This window comes from Dermacentor silvarum, chromosome 6, assembly GCF_013339745.2.
Source record: "Dermacentor silvarum isolate Dsil-2018 chromosome 6, BIME_Dsil_1.4, whole genome shotgun sequence".
In the NCBI taxonomy this organism is placed as follows: Eukaryota; Metazoa; Arthropoda; class Arachnida; order Ixodida; family Ixodidae; genus Dermacentor; species Dermacentor silvarum.
Window position 1 is genome coordinate 12,696,176 of NC_051159.1, and position 18,650 is coordinate 12,714,825.

General features: G+C 47.5%; 1 pseudogene; it reads right to left on the reverse strand.

The window, feature by feature from the left end:
* Positions 1-3,524: 3,524 nt before the first annotated feature.
* On the reverse strand, positions 3,525-17,174 carry LOC119456552 (uncharacterized; annotated as a pseudogene).
* Positions 17,175-18,650: the final 1,476 nt, after the last annotated feature.

Sequence of the window (18,650 nt, forward strand, 5' to 3'; positions counted from 1 at the left end):
GCGAATAGTGATGCGACCTTTAGTAAGATTTTGACACGCACTCTGCGAATCGGTGATGATAAATCCGAGATGCGGGGTCCGCAGTGGCGAGGGCTATGGCGACCTCCTCCGCGTGAGTAATGTCCGGCGCTCGAAAGGTGAGCCCTTGAACGGGTACGTTTTGATGGACTACGGCTGCCGTGTACCAGCCGACGTGGTGAGGGCCAGACGCGTCCGTGTAGAAGACTCCAGGACATGACCCCTAGCATCCCTGCAAGGCGGTAACCCGCGCAGTTCGACTGCCTTCGTAAGTCCCCCTAGCCATGTTGTACGGCAGAGACTGGATGATCAAAGCACCACGCCAGTCCTCAGGGATTGTGGTTCACTCTTCTGTCTGACAGGTGCAAGATATATGGAGGCGGTGCAAGAGGTTTCTCCCAGCGTGTGACTTAGTAAGTGCACACGCTCTTCTTTACTTGGCCTTAGTGCTTGCCTAAAATAACGTTTCTTCCTCCTCCTCCCCCTAGAGAGGAGGAAAGTTCGACGAACGATGAAAAGTCCACGTAACACGGCGTGTCTTGGCGTTGGTCTTGGGTGTCACGTACGGAGGCGGCGTCGATGGATGTAGCAGGGTTGCGTCGCACATTGTAGGGGCTGATGGCTCGGGTGCTTCAATGTAGGCGGGTTTGAGACGTTCCAGGGCAACTGTGTCTGATCGGCCGTTGACATTCACGAGAAACGTCATCGGACGACGCTCGAGAACACAATATGGCCCGGAGTATAGTATGGCCGCAAAGGCTTCCGCACGGCACAGTTGCGCACGAAAACGTGGGTAGCAGAGGTGAGTGCAGGAGAAACGTACGCAGACCTTGCTTTTTGCGAACGTGTAGGCACAGGGTGTATCTGGCTGAAGAAAGCTTGCAGTTTGGCAACGTAGTCGGCAGGTGACGGCACAGGTGTTTTGCTGGTGGCGACAAAGAAATCGCATGGAAGGTGTAGGTGAGTGCCGCGGACTAGCTCAGCAGAGAAGCAACCTAGGTCGCTCTTCAATGCGGCTGTGATGCCAAGTAAGACGAGAGCCAAATGCAGAACCCACTTCTCTGGTGATGCCCGTGAAAGCGTTCAACAAGTCCAATGGACTGCGGATGGTAAGCAGTCGTGCGAAAACATGTTCCGGGGAGTTTGAGTAGTTCGATGAAGAGTTCTGAGTCAAACTGCCGACCGCGATCGGTGACTATTGTGGATGGGCAGCCGAACCTTGCAACCCATGTATACACGAAAGCTGCTGCAACAGTGGGCGCTGAGATGTCAGATATAAGTGTAGCTTCGGGCCACCGTGTATTCCGGTCGATGCATGTTCGTATGTACAGTAACCTTTGGAAGGGGCGAGAGGGCCGACGAGGTCCTGGTGTAAGGTGTCAAAACGAGCATCCTGCGGAAGAAAAGACTTGGCAGGCGGAATGGGATGACGCTGGATCTGGCAGCGTTGACACGAAAAACAGCAGCGTTTAGCCGAGGCCAAACGAAACGACTGGAAAGAAGCTTCTGTGTCGCGCGTACGCCAGGATGCGACAGGTTGCGCACGGTTTCGAATAGACGTCTGCGAAGGGATGCCTGAATGTATGGTCTAGGTGTGTCGGTAGAAGTGTCGCAGACGAGGGACGTGCCATCTGGAGTCATAACGACGTCCTCCAATTTCAGGGTCGTTGACGAATTCCGGAGTGAACGAAGTTTGGTGTCGTCACGCTGTTGACTGGCGAGTAAGTCGACATCGATGATGAAAGGCTCAGACGTCAACCTGGAAACGGCAGTGACGCTACTCAGAACGTCGGCTGGAACGTTGTCGGTGCCCTTGATGTGGCGGAACAATGTTGTAAACTCGGAGATGTAGGAAAGGTGTCGACACTCGCGGGGCGAGTAACATGGCGCCGAACGGCTCATTGCGCGCACAGGGGGCTAGTGGCCTGTCAAGACAGTAAATGCACGGCCTTTTAGGAAATGGCGAAAATGTCTGATAGACAGGTAAATTGTGAGTAATTCATGGCCGAACACGCTGTAGTGGGAATGCACAGGCTTCAATTTCTTGGAGAAAAAGGTGAGTGCATGACACGCATTATCGATGAATCGCTGCAGAACGGCACCAACGACGGTGTTTGAAGCGTCGCTCATGATGGCAGTGGGCGCGTCTGGCTTTGGGTGTTGAAGCAGCATGGCGTCGGCGAGGGCAGACTTGACTGTTTTAAAAGTTTCGGTGGTCTCTTCATTCCACTGAAGCACTTGTTTACGTTTTTTCACCAGCAGAGCGTTTAGCGGAGCCATAAGTCGCACGCAATTGGGGATGAATCGGTGGTAGAAATTGACGAATCCGAGAAATTGGCGAAGCTTGGTCAATGAGGTCGGTCGGGGAAGGTCTTCAATGACGCGAATCTTAGACGGCAGTGGACGAATGCCGTTAGGGTCGACGATATGACCGAGGAACTCGAGTTCGGGTTGACCGAGCTTGCTCTTGGCGGCATTGATGACAATTACTTTATGGCAAGGCGTGAAAACAACAACCGCAAGTGGTGAAGATGTATGCACAAACGAAAGCAGGTCTCGGGTGACGGAATCAATGAAACGCTGAAAGTATTGGCCTGCGTTGCGTAAGCCGATAGGCATGCGGAGAAATTCAAAAAGAACGAAGGATGTGGTGATGGCGGTCTTGGGAATGTCTTCTTCAGCGACCGGTAGTTGATGATAGGCGCGAACGATACCGATCTTAGAGAAGATCGCCGCACCGTACGACGCTAATGTGATGTCCTGAATTTTCGATAGAGGGTAGCGATCAGGCAATGTAACGTTGTTTAATGCCTGGTAATCACCGCATGGGCGTCAGTCTCCCGTCTTCTTAGGCACCATGTGAAGAGGTGATGGCCAATTACTGGAGGAAGGGCGGATGATGCCAAGTTGCAGCATATGCTCGAACTCCGCGCGAGAGATCTTGAGTTTCTCCGGGGACAAACGCCGGGGTCGGAAATAGACTGGTGGGCTGGAGATGACGATCCGATGGCACACGTCTTGTTGCACCGGTTGGGTCCAGTCCGGCAGGCCCATCAAGGTGGGAAACTTTCATAGGAACGCGGCGAAAAGTGCATCCAACATGGCCGAAATAGGCGCGATCGGCGATGTGCCTGATGATGGGGCGCCGGGAATGGATAGCTGGGTCTCGGAGTTGATGAGACGGCGTCGTTGGCCGTCGACAAGGAGTCCGTAGTTGTGCAAGAAGTTTGCTCCAATGACTGCACGACAGACGTCTGCAATCAGGAAAATCAAGGGGAACGCTCGTCGAAGGCCAAGATTTAGCATGACAGAGGGGGACGAGAAAACTGGAATCCTGGTGCTGTTGACGGCTTGCAAAAACGACCCAGGTGTCGCTTTTAGATCGGAGGGGTGGGCGGGGAGAATACTGACGTCAGCTCCTGTGTCCACTAAGAACCGTTGTCCTGTAACTCTCTCCGTCATGTAGAAAAGGCGACTTGTGTGTTGGACCGGACCACTCGTCGCCGTTAGAGGTCGGCCGGCCTGTTTCCCTGCCAAGCGCTGCGACGCCGACAGTGACGAGCGTTGTTTCCAAAACGGCGGTCGTAGTAGCAAACGCCAGACGTTGTTTCATTGCGGGTGCCCGTGCGTCTTGATTTGGTGTTACTACGGCTGCGGGGGCGACGAGATGACGTGCGGCGATGTTCTGCTGTACAGATTATGCGTTCCAGGCACTCACACAAGGAGTCGAGCGTAGATTGCGCTGCTGAAGAGCATGGAAGGGTTTTTAGGGCGGTTGTATTGTAACCCGGAGACGATGTAGTGGCTTCGATGGTTGGGGTGGCTACTTCCATGACTTCGTCGGCCAAAACGGCAAGTCCGGTAAAATGCATGGTAGAGGCTCTCGCCAGAACCATCTGCACATTAGCCGGGAGTCGTTGCAAAAACAATTCGCGCAACAGCAAGTCGTCGATGGATCTCGCATTCTTTCCGAGCAGCTGCCTCATTCGGCGAAGAAGGTGACTAGGGCGTCGGTCACCGAGTTCTTCAGCGGACAGAAGCTGCTGAATGCGCGAACGCTGTGAAGCTGCTGTGCGCTTTAGCAGGCCTGCCTTGAGATGGTCATAGGTGGTGGTAGGCAATGGGGGGTTCAACAAATCTGCTACTTCGTCATTGGCGGCGGGCGAGAGCGCTGCAACGGCGTAATGAAACTTTGAGGCTGGAGAGCGGATACGAATGACTTGAAATTGCGATGGTGCCTAAAGAAACCACGCCGAAGGGTGCTGCTCCCAGTACGGTGGTAGGCGGATCGCGATGGCCCAACAGGAGGGCTCACCGCTTTCCTCGGAAGTGTTCCAGCCTTGAGCTCTCGTAGCGTTGGTCTGCCAGGGTCGTCTCTACCACAGGAGCGTATGGAAGTATCACGTCCGAGGTCGCCAAACTGTGGCGACGAGCGACCACGCAGACCGGTAAAGTCTGGGGCTCTCGCGGGAGAGGAAAAATCGACAACCGATCTCTTAGCGTAGCTTTTTTAATCTTTTTCGGAACGCTAGCCCATGACGGTGCGTGCCAGCCGCTCGTGCCTCGTGTAGACGCGAGCGTCTACGTAATTCTCATGAGACGCCGATGCTGCTGCTGCTACAAGTTCAACGCTGCTCAGTATTTACGTCTTGCAACTGATTCGGTGCGGTGGAAGACAACTTGGGGACTTGGTGCTACTTCGGTGGATATGCGTTTGGTATCTGCTATTTTTTCTATACTTCAAATTCTCTTGGCAAAACCAAATTGAACCACTGGTAAACTCAACGTCACGTGGCTAGGCCCACTCGGGCACCATCAGGTCAAACCTGACGGCCCTCGAGGCAGGTCAGGAGAGAAATAGATGTTCTTATTCAAGAGATTTAAAAATTGGAAGAGGGTTTTTGAAATGGAGCATTAGAAATCTCAGGCACCCGTAGAAGTTGCGCACGAAAGGTACGAAGAATTCGCACGCATGGTTCTACCGATGGTAGAAAGAGAAGTTAATTTTTGTGAGCCTTAATGCAAGTTCACATGTGCTGCGAGATCCGTAGACCGTGGTGTAGTTGTTGAGGAACCCGTTGAAGGGGACCGGATTGAGCGCGACGAGATACAGTGCAAATTTAATATTACAGAAGCAGCTAGGCCAACTCTGTACAATTTGGCACAGTTATTCAGGGAGTACGTCGTGAAGGTGGCTCTTGCAGAAGTAGTCCGAAGGGACACAAACTCGTTATACAAGCGCACCAGTGTAGAGTCCAATCGGTCAGGAAAGTGCGCTAAAGCACAATGTAGGCAGGGCAATGCAGTTGTGGACAGCTCCCAGGTATACGAGCTACGTTGTGAAAAGAAAAATAGCTGAATTGTCCCGAAGTGCTTGAAGCTCTCCGCCCGTCGAGGTAGCATTAAGAGGAATGATTTACCGGCAAGTCATTTAGACTGCGCGGTTGATATGGCAATGGTGACCGACGATTTATGTGCCGGTCAGCACGAGATGCGAGCGGTAGGCTCGGAAATTAGCACTAAAAAACGTGTTAGGAAGAAGTGGCTTAGCAGAGTCAGGAGTGCAGCAGAGAAAGCAACGGGGCCGAATAAAGGCGCTAAACCAAGTGGGGAGCACAGTGAAAGGGCTCGAAAGGCGTGTTTGTTACTTGGAATGTTTCCAGACAGCGCGTACGACCCGCCGGAGGAGGAAGAAATGAAAGGGCCGTTCGGCGCGAAGGTGGACAAAAGCAAGGGGACAATTGTGCTCCCACTCGTTGGGTTCTTTTCAAGGTGTACTGGCGTGACACAAGAGCACAAGCCGGGAAGGCGACGCGTGGTCATACGTGGCAGTGAAGTCGCAGTGCGATGCCTACACGGCATGTTGCCTGTATGTAAAGTGTCGGGGGTCGGGAGCGAGGTGAATGACCTACGTGCGCTTTGTATTCCCTCGTTGACAATTCAAGGCAGTGCGTCGTGCGCATCCTTCGCGCATCCAAATCGGCAGTGCGCATCCTTTGAGTGTTTCCCCCGAGGCGACCCCTTCATCAGCGGCCGCTTACCTGGCGACACGGCCCGACACCGGTTGTGACGCGATGACAAAGAAGCTCACTTAGAAGGGACCTCAACCGCCCCCCTTGGGGGAAGCGGGGAGCCGCACGAAGGTCACTCTCCTGACCCTGGCAAGATGACCTTCACGAAGAGCAAGAAACCAAGTCTACGACTTCCGTGGAAGGAGTGTGAAGCCCCTGTTTCCAGATTACCTCGTCCTGGCTTGGAAGGTTGGATATCAGAGGCGGAGTTCTGTAGACAATACGAATCCTCTTATTGGCCGCATCACGGCCATCGAATTCTCTTATGTAGAGAACTAGGGAACACGACTGCTTTATAAGTGGACACATTTGGTTCAGTGGATTTGTCCTGATGAGTTCGGATATTTGCTCAAACATGTAGTAAGCTGAGACATTCAAAGGGGTCCCCCGTGGAGTGGGCTTCAATATCTTAAGCCACTGTAAATATGTAGAATAAACCCTTTTACTCTCACTCTTACTCCCGGATGTACTCATTCATGTGGCAGGAAGGATCACCGGCTTAAGCGCTAGCCCGAGTCCAAAGAACGCCCATTTTGTTAAACATGAAGAACCAGCTAGTTTTGTGGAATATAGGTCATACCGAAATCAACTTACATGTAAACTGAGAACAGCTAAAAACCTATATCTTCAAGACTATATCTTCAAGACGGAGGTGACATGGAGAAATTTAAACTCCCTACTACGGTCCAGTTAAATCCCACATTCTTCCTGATAACTTTCAACATAAAGGTAAACAGCTACATGGCGCCACACTTGCCGATGCTTTTAACGATTTTTTTGTTCAACAAGTAAATTCCTGCAGTGATTCATAGAGTAGAAGGCATGATGCTTCATTTATTCAAAAGATTAGTGCGACATCATTCTTTCTCACCCCCACTAATTCTACTGACGTTTTTTTCTTCTGTAAGCGCAGTCAAGAATAGTAAGTCGCAGGACACATATGACATTCAAATAAGGCCTGTAAAGCATGTCCTTGACATAATTTGTCTTGTTACTCAGAGGTATAACCTGATTCTGTTTTCTGGTCAATTTCCAAAATATGCAAGTAGCTCGAGTAGAGCCGGTATTCAAGAAAGGAGACAAAAACTTACTAGGCAACTTTCGCCCAATTTTGATCCTTCCAGATTTCTCGAAAGGCATTGAGAAAATAATTCATATTAAAGTAGTATCGCATGTCCTGAAAATTAATTTACTAGGCAATTACCAACATGTTTTCAGGAAGCATCGTGCCACAGAGACGGCTCTGTTAACTCAGAAACCATCCTACAAGCATTCAACTATAAAACATTAGTTGTGGGAATATTTATGTTGTGAACATTTTACGTTGTGAATCACAAAACTTTACTCGCTAAGGTGCAGGCTTATGGCATCCGCGGCATAGCCTTAGAGCTCTTTAAATCCTCCTTATCGCACAGAGCACAATAAGTAGAGTTAGGAAGGGAAAAGTACAATCTTCAGGTTGTAAGAGTCGGAGTGCCGCAGGGAAACATTCTTGGGCCACTCCTGTCTATGTAAATTACCTGCCAAAAATTTCAGAACAGACAAAATTTATTTCTTATGCAGATGACACAGCAGTGTTTATTACTGCTACATCAGAGGCTGAGATAGAGCTTCGAGGGAACAGAGCGCCAAGAGAACGTAAAGACTAGGCTGATGCAAACTGATTGCTAATAAATGCCAGCAAGACAAAAGTTGTGTAAACGCAGAAAGGCAAGAAAATACGAAGTTCAATAAAAATGAAAATAGGTTTGGATGACATAGAAATTGTTAACATGGTCTCTACATTAGGTGTAATATTCTCTAAAGACCTAAGCTGGAACGATCACGTGAACACGTCAGTAATAGGGTCTATTCTACTGTGGGAACAATAGCATGCTTGAATTATTTTCTTCCTCTTAAAATTAAAATATTACTTTACAATGCTCTAGTGTTTTCAGTTTTGCAATACTGTAACCTTGTTTGGGGCACTACTACTAAGACAAACCTCACGAAATTGCATTTGCTCCAGAAAAGAGCAGTGCGATGTATTGCCCACGTTCCTTACTAATTTTCTACGAAAAATCTGTCCGTTAAGTTTGACATTTTACCTGTATTCTTTGTATGCACTTATCGTTTAGTTTTGAGCTACAAGTCATATTTAATGAATCTATTGTGTTTTATCTAGCAAATCTGGCATGTCCGTGCACCTCGAACCAATTACGATAAGCAATCATTAACACACGCTATGCCCATTCTACTTAATAAATTCGCAAAGGAAGAGTTTGATCCTTTGTGTAATCCACATCATATAACAAGACTATTTTGTCAGTTATGCCAGATATACGACTAGTGTTGTATAGAACCATTGTTGACTTACATTGTAGTCTGGCATGCGTGTTAGCACAGAAGTTGTACATATGTGTATATAGATCTGTGCACTCCAGGCCTTCGTCCTGCATTGGACATAAACAATGGCTGATGATGATGACGATATAAATATGTACGTATATGTTTAGGTATGTACATGGGTTTTTCTTTTTGCTTGTAAGTGCGTGTCGTTGCAAGCATTACTTTGTTTTTAAGTGTTGCATTTTCGTGATGTTTCGCAGTGCTCTGCTGTCAACTGTATAAGTGGGCAGGACCCTCGTACAGCTGTACTCCAGCTTTTCGTCCTGTCTCTTCTTTTTCAAGGTGAAAAGAAAATAACAGCTGTTAATTGATTGATTGTTTGATTGATTGATTGGACGGCACTTGAGCTTTCGCCTTCAAGTCGTATAGGGATAACTTAAGAGACCAAGTGAATTTTAGATGCTTGCGTTTGCTTGCCTCATTTTTAAGTATGTTCTTGGAGTCACCTTTAAGTTACCTAGTGTTTTGCTTGTCATGGCATACTTTACTCAAATGAAATATTAGATAAAAGTGTGGTTGTAACCTAATAGAGCGTCAGCCTTCTGCGCTGGGAGGCCGAAGTTCTAAACGCGCCTTTGAGTGTGCTTCATATTTTTTTAGGTGAGTGCTAATCTACTTGGCGAGAACTCGATCAGCAGCCGATTGATTACCGACCGAGCATAGAATGACTGGCAAAGAAAGCTTAGCTACAATAACACCGCGAATAAAGACGTCACATGCCACGACGTCTACGCTGGCAGAACTCACGGCTTTGCGCAGTACACAGAATTTCACTGACATAGGGAGTCCTGGTAAATGGCCCATGTTTCTCTACTCAAAACTATTTTTACAGTGTATGCAATCAGTTGTCCGACGTGGATCTCACAAACAGCCGAGGTATGAAATCGTCAAACTTTTCCACCACGTCAAACAGAAAGGCCCCGAAATTTTTTTCCAGTGGTTACCTGGCCATTGCTGGATTGGTGAAAGTGATTACGCAGAGGAACGCGCTCAACAATCAAGAAAATCACAGCATTTTCATTCCAATATCTGCGACAGAGAAGGTGAGGCAGTTTCGCAACATGTCATGCAAACTTGTTAGCAGAGCGGTACGTACACCTTAAATATATAGAGCAGTAGACTATGCGAACAAAACTATTCGCTGTCGCTGCGACCTCCACCCGACCTTCATCCACAGGAGACATAGCTTCTGTGTCGACTGTAGTTGACAGTTGCCGTCACGATGACACACACTAAATGAATTGGAATAACCGACAGTGCTACGTACAATGTACGCGACAACGAAGAGAACACTGAGCACTTCTTGCACTACTGTCCTCGCTTGAGATTATAAAGACATACGCTATCCAATGCAATGCGACGAGTGGACGTTTGACCGCCGCCCATGCAGGAGCTTCTCGAACGCCGTCTCCGTCACTCGTCGAACAACAACGCTGTGAAGGAATTTTTGTGTTCCTCTGGGCGGCTGGTCTGTGCAATCAACTTTGCATTAGTGTTGCAGTCCGCGCCCCTACGTGAATTCATCGTCCGTTTCCTTACTTCCACTCTCTCTCATCTTTCTATTCGTCTTTTCCCTTCCCCAACCCAGGGTAGCCGACGAGGCGCCTTTCTTAACATCACTGCTTTCACCCTTTGCTTTATTGCGTTACCATTCTTAGGCTACTTTCCCGTAGCAATGTATGTATGTATGTATGTATGTATGTATGTATGTATGTATGTATGTATGTATGTATGTATGTATGTATGTATGTATGTATGTATGTATGTATGTATGTATGTATGTATGTATGTAAGTTTATATCTAACCGCTTTTCCGCCCACCTGGATAGTTCATGGCCGAATGGGTAGCGCATCAGGCTGGGGTAACAGACTTCAAAACGAACCATCGCATCAACTTGGGTCGCTGAGCATGTGGCAATGTGTACATACGTGGCACTCTCCGACGCACCAATTTCGTGCTTACATGAGTCACTGTAGAAGCGGGACTGCAGAAGCACGCTGTTCCAAGAAACTCTTTGAGGCCAACTTAAAGCACTGGCTATGCGCCACTCGGTCCATGCTGGTCTTCAGTGAATCTATTCGATGCCAGCTTGGGTCACTGGGTATGTGCCAACAGGTGTGTGCCACTCTTCGATGAACGCCTTTCATGCCAAAGCGCTAGCGAGCTGCGCCACGAATGCTCTGGGTAAATGCCGGTCTTCAACGAACCTCTCGCCATCTTGGGTCACTGCGTATGTGCCACTCGGAGTGTGCCAAGCGAGGGAACGATTCTCAGCGTTCGCGTGCACGGGCGCGCCACGCTTCTCATCTCGGAGGCCACGCATGGACATCTCGTCAGTGTTACGGCATGTGTGAGATCATGTTCAGAACGAAGCCTGAGGGAGGAGCCCGGGTTCCGCATGACACCTTTCTACGTTCGCACGCACCGGCGGGCCGTATACATTTCGGATGCCACGCGCATGCAATAGGTCATGCACCAATTGTCCGCAACAACAATAGGCGCACCGGCGCAAAACATTCTACGACCGCCTCCTCTTTCACCATGCCCCATGCGCCAAACGTAGAAAGGAGGCGTTAAACCTAGGCTAGGTATGCCTAAGCGTATACTAAAAGGAGTACAGCAAGCAGGATGGGATCCGATGAGTGAAGATGGAATTTTACTAAAGGAGACCCAAAACGAAAGGATGTGCCACTCGCGCATTAATTATGCATTCACGCGCAGCCGTCCCCCTCCGCAGCATATGACGTCATAAATGGCTTAAGCCACAGCGGGTGTTGCGCACACAAATAAGGTGGCACGTCCCTGAACGGGAACTTTCGAAGATATGCATAGCATTATATGGCGGTCAGCGTGGTGCTGAATGCGTATATATGTGCGCGTACTGTTCACGCATATATAAATAAATACGCATACTATATCAGCATAGCCCCCCCCCCCCCCGTTTATTGTCATCACGTATAACACATTCTGCACCACGCCAACCTCATAAACTGCTACGCTTAACTTAGGAAGTTCCCGTTCAGTGAGGTTACGCCTTATATTTTATTGCGACAGCAAATATATGGACACTTCCACCGCATTTCTGCCGTCGCCGTCGCCGTGAGGTTCCGTATAGATAAAATCTTCGCCGTGCGTCGTATGCCCGAGCGGAAGCGTGCGGCGACGCACGCTGTCACGGAGAGCGAACGCACTCAATCTCCCACGCGCAAGCAAGGAAGCTGGAAGCGAGCGCCGGAAGGAGCGGGGGGGGGGGGGGGGGGGCACTTCTACTCTGCTACAGCGTCTAGAATAGGGAAGTGTGCAGACCGCGCCGCTGGCTCTGAGGCCGCTCCGCGATGCGCCGAAACGAAAGGTCCAGGGGGCGCTGACACCCGCTTACACGTCCGCTCGCCGCGAAATCGTCTGCTCACCGCGCTGTAAATAGACCGAGCTTGGCGACGAGTCTTTAGTTCCGCTGCGTTCTTTCTGTGACTCGCGCATGCATACATCCTTTTTATTTGCCAACCATATGTGTCGTGCCAATGTGAATGAAGACTTTTGTAAAGCGATCTTTTTTTTCGCCGTCAATTTCGTTTTTGCAGATCGCTCTCGCATCTCGCGCTTCTTTATATACACCCCGCGGCTTCTTTAACATGCTGATGCAGCACAATTTCCAAGCCCAACTGCAATCGATCGCAAGCGCAATGAAATTTGTGGCGTTTAGCCGAAGTGGGGTTACGATGATGCTATCAAGAGTGACGCACTTTGGCGAGTACGCGGCGTATGAGAAGGAAAAGCTGGAAAGTTCGTTTCGGATAGAGCGAACTGTTGAAATGCGATCTGGTGACAGTTGTATATTTGTTTAAATGTTTATTTGCTTGAATTGTTTTTGCTTTTGCTGTTTTTCTTCTATGATCAAAGCACACATCTCCGCTTAATTTTTTTTGTTCTAGAAATAATTGACACTAACATATAGAACAAAATCCTAAGCTGCAGCTAGCCCTTTGGGTTTTTTCAATCGGAACAAACATAGTGCACACTATTTTTAAAAGGCTGGCGTTCTGCATCAAACACATGGGGTACATCCAACATGAGTTACTAACATTCAAGTTGTTCTTCTTAGTTTCAGGTGCTTCCTTCTTTCGCTTGCTGAAGGTTGATCTTTATTGAGAGACTTGGTAAAAAAGTGAACCCTAGTGAGAAGAAAGAACTTCATTATGTTGTTGGTCAGTTCCTCCTGGTGTGCCTGACACCCGACACGGGGCACATTCTGCATGATGTGAAGAACTTCCATCATACTGTCTCGGTGAAGCTTGTTCCAACTCAACCACATTGTGAACACATCTTCTAAAGCTTCCACAAATGCAAATAGCTGGACTGAAGGGTACAGAAGACCTCCTTGATCGCAAAAAGCTGTAAAGGAGGATAGACCCTCATCTGCGTCTTCAGAAGATGTTGATCGAAGCTGATCGAAACATTCCCGACACGTCGTAACCATCACCCTCTTTCGAGCAACATATCCAGCCTGGTAATATGTTAACCTGGCATCGCTGGTCTGCTGTGGGTAGACATGGTCACCATGTTCGGACTTATCGAGGACACTTGAAGCCTCATCGAGCTTTCCCTTGTCAATTAGAGTGTCTACATGGTTGGTGGCTTCATCCACTCCGACTAGGGACGTGAGAGCACCTCCTGCACAGTTTCCCGTGTCCAGTTCTTTCACCAAGTTATAGAAACTTAAGCAGTTAACTGCTGTTAGGAACTTAGATGACGTAGGATGGTCATTGCAGCCGGAGAACTGCCGAATTACTCCAAACAACTTTTCAATGGGGTCTTGGCTGAGACGCGAGGTTAGCAAATACTTATATCAACACATCCAGTCAGATATTAGAGAAGTTGCAGTGTGCCTTTTATTGTGACTCTAAGGCCTTCAGCTGTGCTGCGCGACAAAAAGCCTGCCTTTGTGGGCCCTGTGTTGGCTTCCCACCTATTGATGTAGTCCAGCGCATTTTGCAGCACTACTTCTTCTTCAGAGTTCTTTCTCAGTGCTGCTGAAGGCACTCTTGAAGTCATTACAGAAATCAGTTTCTGCATAAAGGCAAGAAATTGTTCCGTTGGTGCCCTGTACGTGCAGGACTTCAAAATTTCCTCTTTTTACAAAAAAAAGCCCACGCAGGACTTCAGTGCTAAATAGGTGAAAAGCATAATTTACTTTCATCTTCTCGAAATTATTTGGGTTTAAGTGTACATGCATAATATTAGGCATCGCTTTAAGCGTTGTTGCACACTTGTCCAATTGATGGGCAACTTTTTTTTTTATTTAAAAATACCCTCATGGCCATATGGCATTAAAGAGGGGAGTGGTTACAGAGTAGTAAAGAAAGACAAATCAAACAAACCAGTGCAGTGAGTTCTGGTAATACAATAATTCTCCTGATTATACAATGTTAGCTAATGTTTCGCGAAAAAGTTTGTTATCGGTGATGGCTACGATACTTGAGGGAAGGTGGTTCCATTCCTGCGATGTACGGGGGATGAAAGAGTGAAAGAAAGACTTCGTGTGACATGAATCAATTCCCACCTTACTGTGATGATCGACGCGGTTTGAAATGTATTGAGGCCGCATTATCAAGTCGTCGTGAAGCGTGATGTGATGGAAAATTTTATTAAATAGCGAAAGTCGGGCGACTTTGTGGCGGTTAGCTAACGGAATAAGTGCTAGGTTAGTTTTCATTGAGGTTATACTCGCGGTGCGGTTATAGTTAGAAAGAATGAAACGGGTAGAGTTATTTTGTACTAGTTCAAGTGAGGTAATGAGATTAACGTGACTGGGATCCCATATTGCAGATGCATATTCAAGTTTCGAGCGTATTAGAGTCTTATAAAGCTGTAGTTTTAAAGTAGGCGGTGTTTTCGAAAAGTTGCGCCGTAAGTACCCGAGCATGCGATTAGCATTGTTAATGACGTACTGTATATGAATGGTCCAATTTAAGTTATTCGTAATGTGCACACCGAGATATTTATATGACATGACGAAATCTAAGGTAACGTTGTTAAGATGATAGGTGCTAGGAGCAGAATTAGATCTGGATACGCGCATTATTTTACATTTCTTAATATTTAATTCCATCAGCCACTTCCTGCACCAGTCAACTACATTATCCAGATCAGATTGGAGTGTTAAAGTATCATCAGAGCTGTTAATTTCCCGGAAGATAACACAATCATCTGCGAACAGATGTATGTTAGAGGATATTGTAACAGTTAGGTCATTAATATAGATAAGAAATAATAGTGGTCCCAGCACTGACCCTTGTGGTACACCTGATTGTACTTCAGTAAGTGGAGAGTTATGACCGTTAGCAGTGACGAATTGGAAACGGTTTGTAAGGAAATGCTCTATCCATTTTAAAAGGTTAGGGTCGATATTTAGTAAGCTCAGTTTAAAAAGTAGTAGATTATGGCATACTTTATCAAATGCTTTACTAAAATCCAAGAAGACACAGTCAGCGCAGGATGAGCGATCCAGGATACGATGCAGCTGATGGGTGAAGGATACTAGTTGAGTTTCGCAGGAATATGATTTTCTAAAGCCATGCTGTGCTGTAGTGAAGTATGAGTTAGACTCTAGAAAGTTTGCCAGATTGGTGAAAATTACATGCTCTAACAGTTTACAACAACTGCTTGTAAGGGATATGGGTCGATAGTTAAGAGGTGAGTTTCTGGGGCCGGATTTAAAGATTGGAACCACCTTCCCAATTTTCCATTCCTTTGGAAGCTCACATGAGTTCAGGGATTGTTGGAAAATTTTTGCCAGTATCATGGAGCTAAAGAGGCTAGTGCTTTTAAGAAATTTATTGTTAATGCAATCGAAACCAGGTGATGAATGATACGGTAAGCTATCTATTAGCTTGTTAATTCCAGGTACTTCAACAATTACAGGTACTGGTACTGTAATTACTGGTACTGGTATGTGTTAGGAGGTTCAACATTGCCAGTTTTCGAAAATTGGCTTGTAAATGAATCGTTTAGTATGGTCGCACATCTGTTCTCGGAAACAGCATTTCCAGATGAATCTTCTAATGAAATAGCATTATTAGTTGTTGGGTTTATTATTTGCCAGAACTTTTTAAGATTTGTTTTTAGTATTTCGGGTAGTGTATACTAGACAAGTAGTTGTCTTTAGCAGTTTTTAGAGCTGCTATATAGATATCTGAGGCGGATTTATAAGCTGCCCAGCGCGCATCAATCAACTTTGATTGGTCGCACGTCAACGTGACCCTCTGGCGTTTTGTAGCCCCCTTTTATGAAACCATTTCTCATGCATTTAACCAAATGCGGAAAATCTGACTGAAAGAAAAGGCGTCTGTCATCTCCAGTAGGGTGTTGTACTGATGGCGTCACAGCTTCAGCCGTACCATGTACGCCAAACTGATGCCACATCGCACGGTTCCATAATGCCCCATCGCAAGTGACATAATCAACTTTCAGCCCTGCTTTTTCAGACAAAACAACCGCTTCCAAAATAATCTTGGAAAGCAAATGGGCCTTCACGTTTCCTCTAGCTGCAAAAACACCTAATATTTGGTGCCAGGGCCCGGACAAGGACTGAAACATGACAACCATGCCATGGTCACAAGGCACGGTCTCTTCTTGGTCAGGAGTGAACACACCGAGGTCCACAAAGCCATCAATTTTTCCAGTACCTTGTGCCACTCCAAAGTTTTCGGCGAGTTTCATTTCATCTATTATGAGGCCGCCGTGGCACTGAAACTCATCCATTTGTTCGGTTTTTTTTTTTTGCAATTCCTGAGAGAACACTGGAGTTAAAACCGAAGCTGCTCTCGTACTTCATAAAATTCCTGAGGTAAGTGCGGCTTGGAAGCATAAGAATTTTTTCCCTGCGTACATGCTCGTACAACCTTGGGCTCTTAGTACGCATAATCACACATTCCAAAACCCACTCAGAGCTGTAGCGCATTCCCTTTAGTGATTTTCGGCTTGCAGCTTCGAAACATTGAAGGATGGCAGCTTTCTGTTTAGGAGGAAGGTTGTCGATCTTTCTCAGAAGTGCTACTTCCTCAATCTTCGCATTTTCCGCTTTCATCTGCGAAATTATCTCATCTAATGCTTTCACTTTGGCCTTCAAGCGCGGCACAGCTTGAATTTTTGCTTTCGCCTTTCTAGAAACATTTGTTTTTGACATGTGTTTTCTTTCTCCGGCATCTTTGATTGATTAGGATCCTCCGGAGATACTTGCACGCTACACACCGCTCAAGTGAGGTTCCTGTGTACTTCTTGTTATAAAGGCTCCCATTCCACACTGTCAAGTTAGAGTTGGAACATGCGAACGGAAACTCTTCAAAAAATCCTGCACCTGAACATACATGCATACTATCAACAGCCTGAAGAATGAAAGTTGGATCGCCAGGCTCGTCTAAGACAAGTTTCACTCCGCGCACAAACATTTCATTCGTCACCGTGTCATCTGTTACAGTAAACAGCACAAGCTTCTCGGCGCACAGGAGACTCATGTCAGGTCCGGGTAAGCACATACTGTACGCGACCTTCAATGGTGCGCCACTGAACACGTGCTTTCCCCAGTTGTCGGACGGGAGGGCAATGTCCTTGTGGTTGAAAGGAAGTCGAGGCACTGAAGCAGCTGTCGCGGACTCATCAGACTCCTCACCTGGCAGTGGCTGCAGCACGTTACTCATCCGTTGTCGCTTTTCTGGCACAGCAAGCGGTGGGCACAACCTCTCCTTAGGATTTCGTTTCTTGGGAATGGGTTTTGACAGGTAGGAAGGCACATTCGGAAAAATTGTAGGTGCGGCGCCTGGCAAAAGGACCGGCCTCGTTAGCTCAAGACGCACAGTTTTGCCGTCAATAGTATGTTCGAAGTGGCGCGACAGTAACTGTTTATCGAAGTGCGGCTCCCAGACGGCTGCGTTGCGCTCAAGCGGCCTGTCCGCTCTTGGAATATTGCGCTGCCATTGTTGAAATACTTGCACTTCTTTCGGCACACCGAACAACGACAACTTTTCCTTGCATGATTTATACCCACTCTTGCAGCCGGGTACAAAACAGTGACTCTGCCGTCGGCTCATCGCGCCTCCTCAAAGCAGCATTTGCACACAGAAAAACAACGCAAAAAGCCCTCACCACGTACGCCGTCGGGGATCCAAGCACACAGAAGCATGCGTTACACGCGGCGGCCTGACGTTGATGATGATGATGATGATTTATTGGCATCCCCTTTGAAACGGGGCGGCGAGAAATAGTCACCTAGCCTGCTTGATTTAATCAGGTATATGTGTATGCGGGTGAGCACGCCATCTAGCGGAAGCATCGCCAAGCGGCGTCAACGCTTCCCATACGCGCCGCTTGGCGGTAATCACACTTCAAGTGGGAACTGTAACTCTGCCAACAACCGCGCTCGTCGCTCGCCCGCACCGTCTCTTACCTCCACACGGCTCTGACCTTTATGCACTGTGCATTCGCCACTCAGTTTCTGTTGAAGCAATAGACCCGACGTACCTTCGCCCGCTGCGGCGTGTATGCGCTTGCTGCCAGCGTTTTGACAGTCGTTGTCTGCAGTCATTCAGTGTGATCTATTCATGTTTGTTTGTGCGCGCTCACACCACAGTTAGTAATAGTCGGGCCACATTTTCCAACGCACGCTACACATGCAATGCTGCCCGGATCGGCAGTGCAGCGCTACAGGTGTGTCCCTTCGCACGCGCTGCCCACGGGCAGCGCTTCTCATCAACACCACCGTTTCACACGCGCCTTCTCGTGGTCATCGAGTCTCTCTTCATGTCGGTCTACTTACGCCGCAGCACACCTGCTTAATTAATCAGCTCATGTTTACTACAATTCATATTGCTACCAAAGCCGCTCACCTTACTTCGTGTGACGTTGCTGTGTTGCTATCGCATTCATTGCTTCGCCCTTAGGGCGAAACTGTGACATTTTTAAAATCTTTTCATGGTTTGTCGTTGTATCAAACCGAGATGATTGGTTCCTATCAACGTGGCTGGTCATCTTAACGAGGCAGATAGGAAAATAAGAATGAAAAATAAATGGATCGTTACGAAATATTCCCTCTATTGAGAAACAGAAGTAGGAACAGGTATTTCAATTGAAATGTTTATTGAAAAAATTATTTAGGCAGATACAATAGATGATGCTGT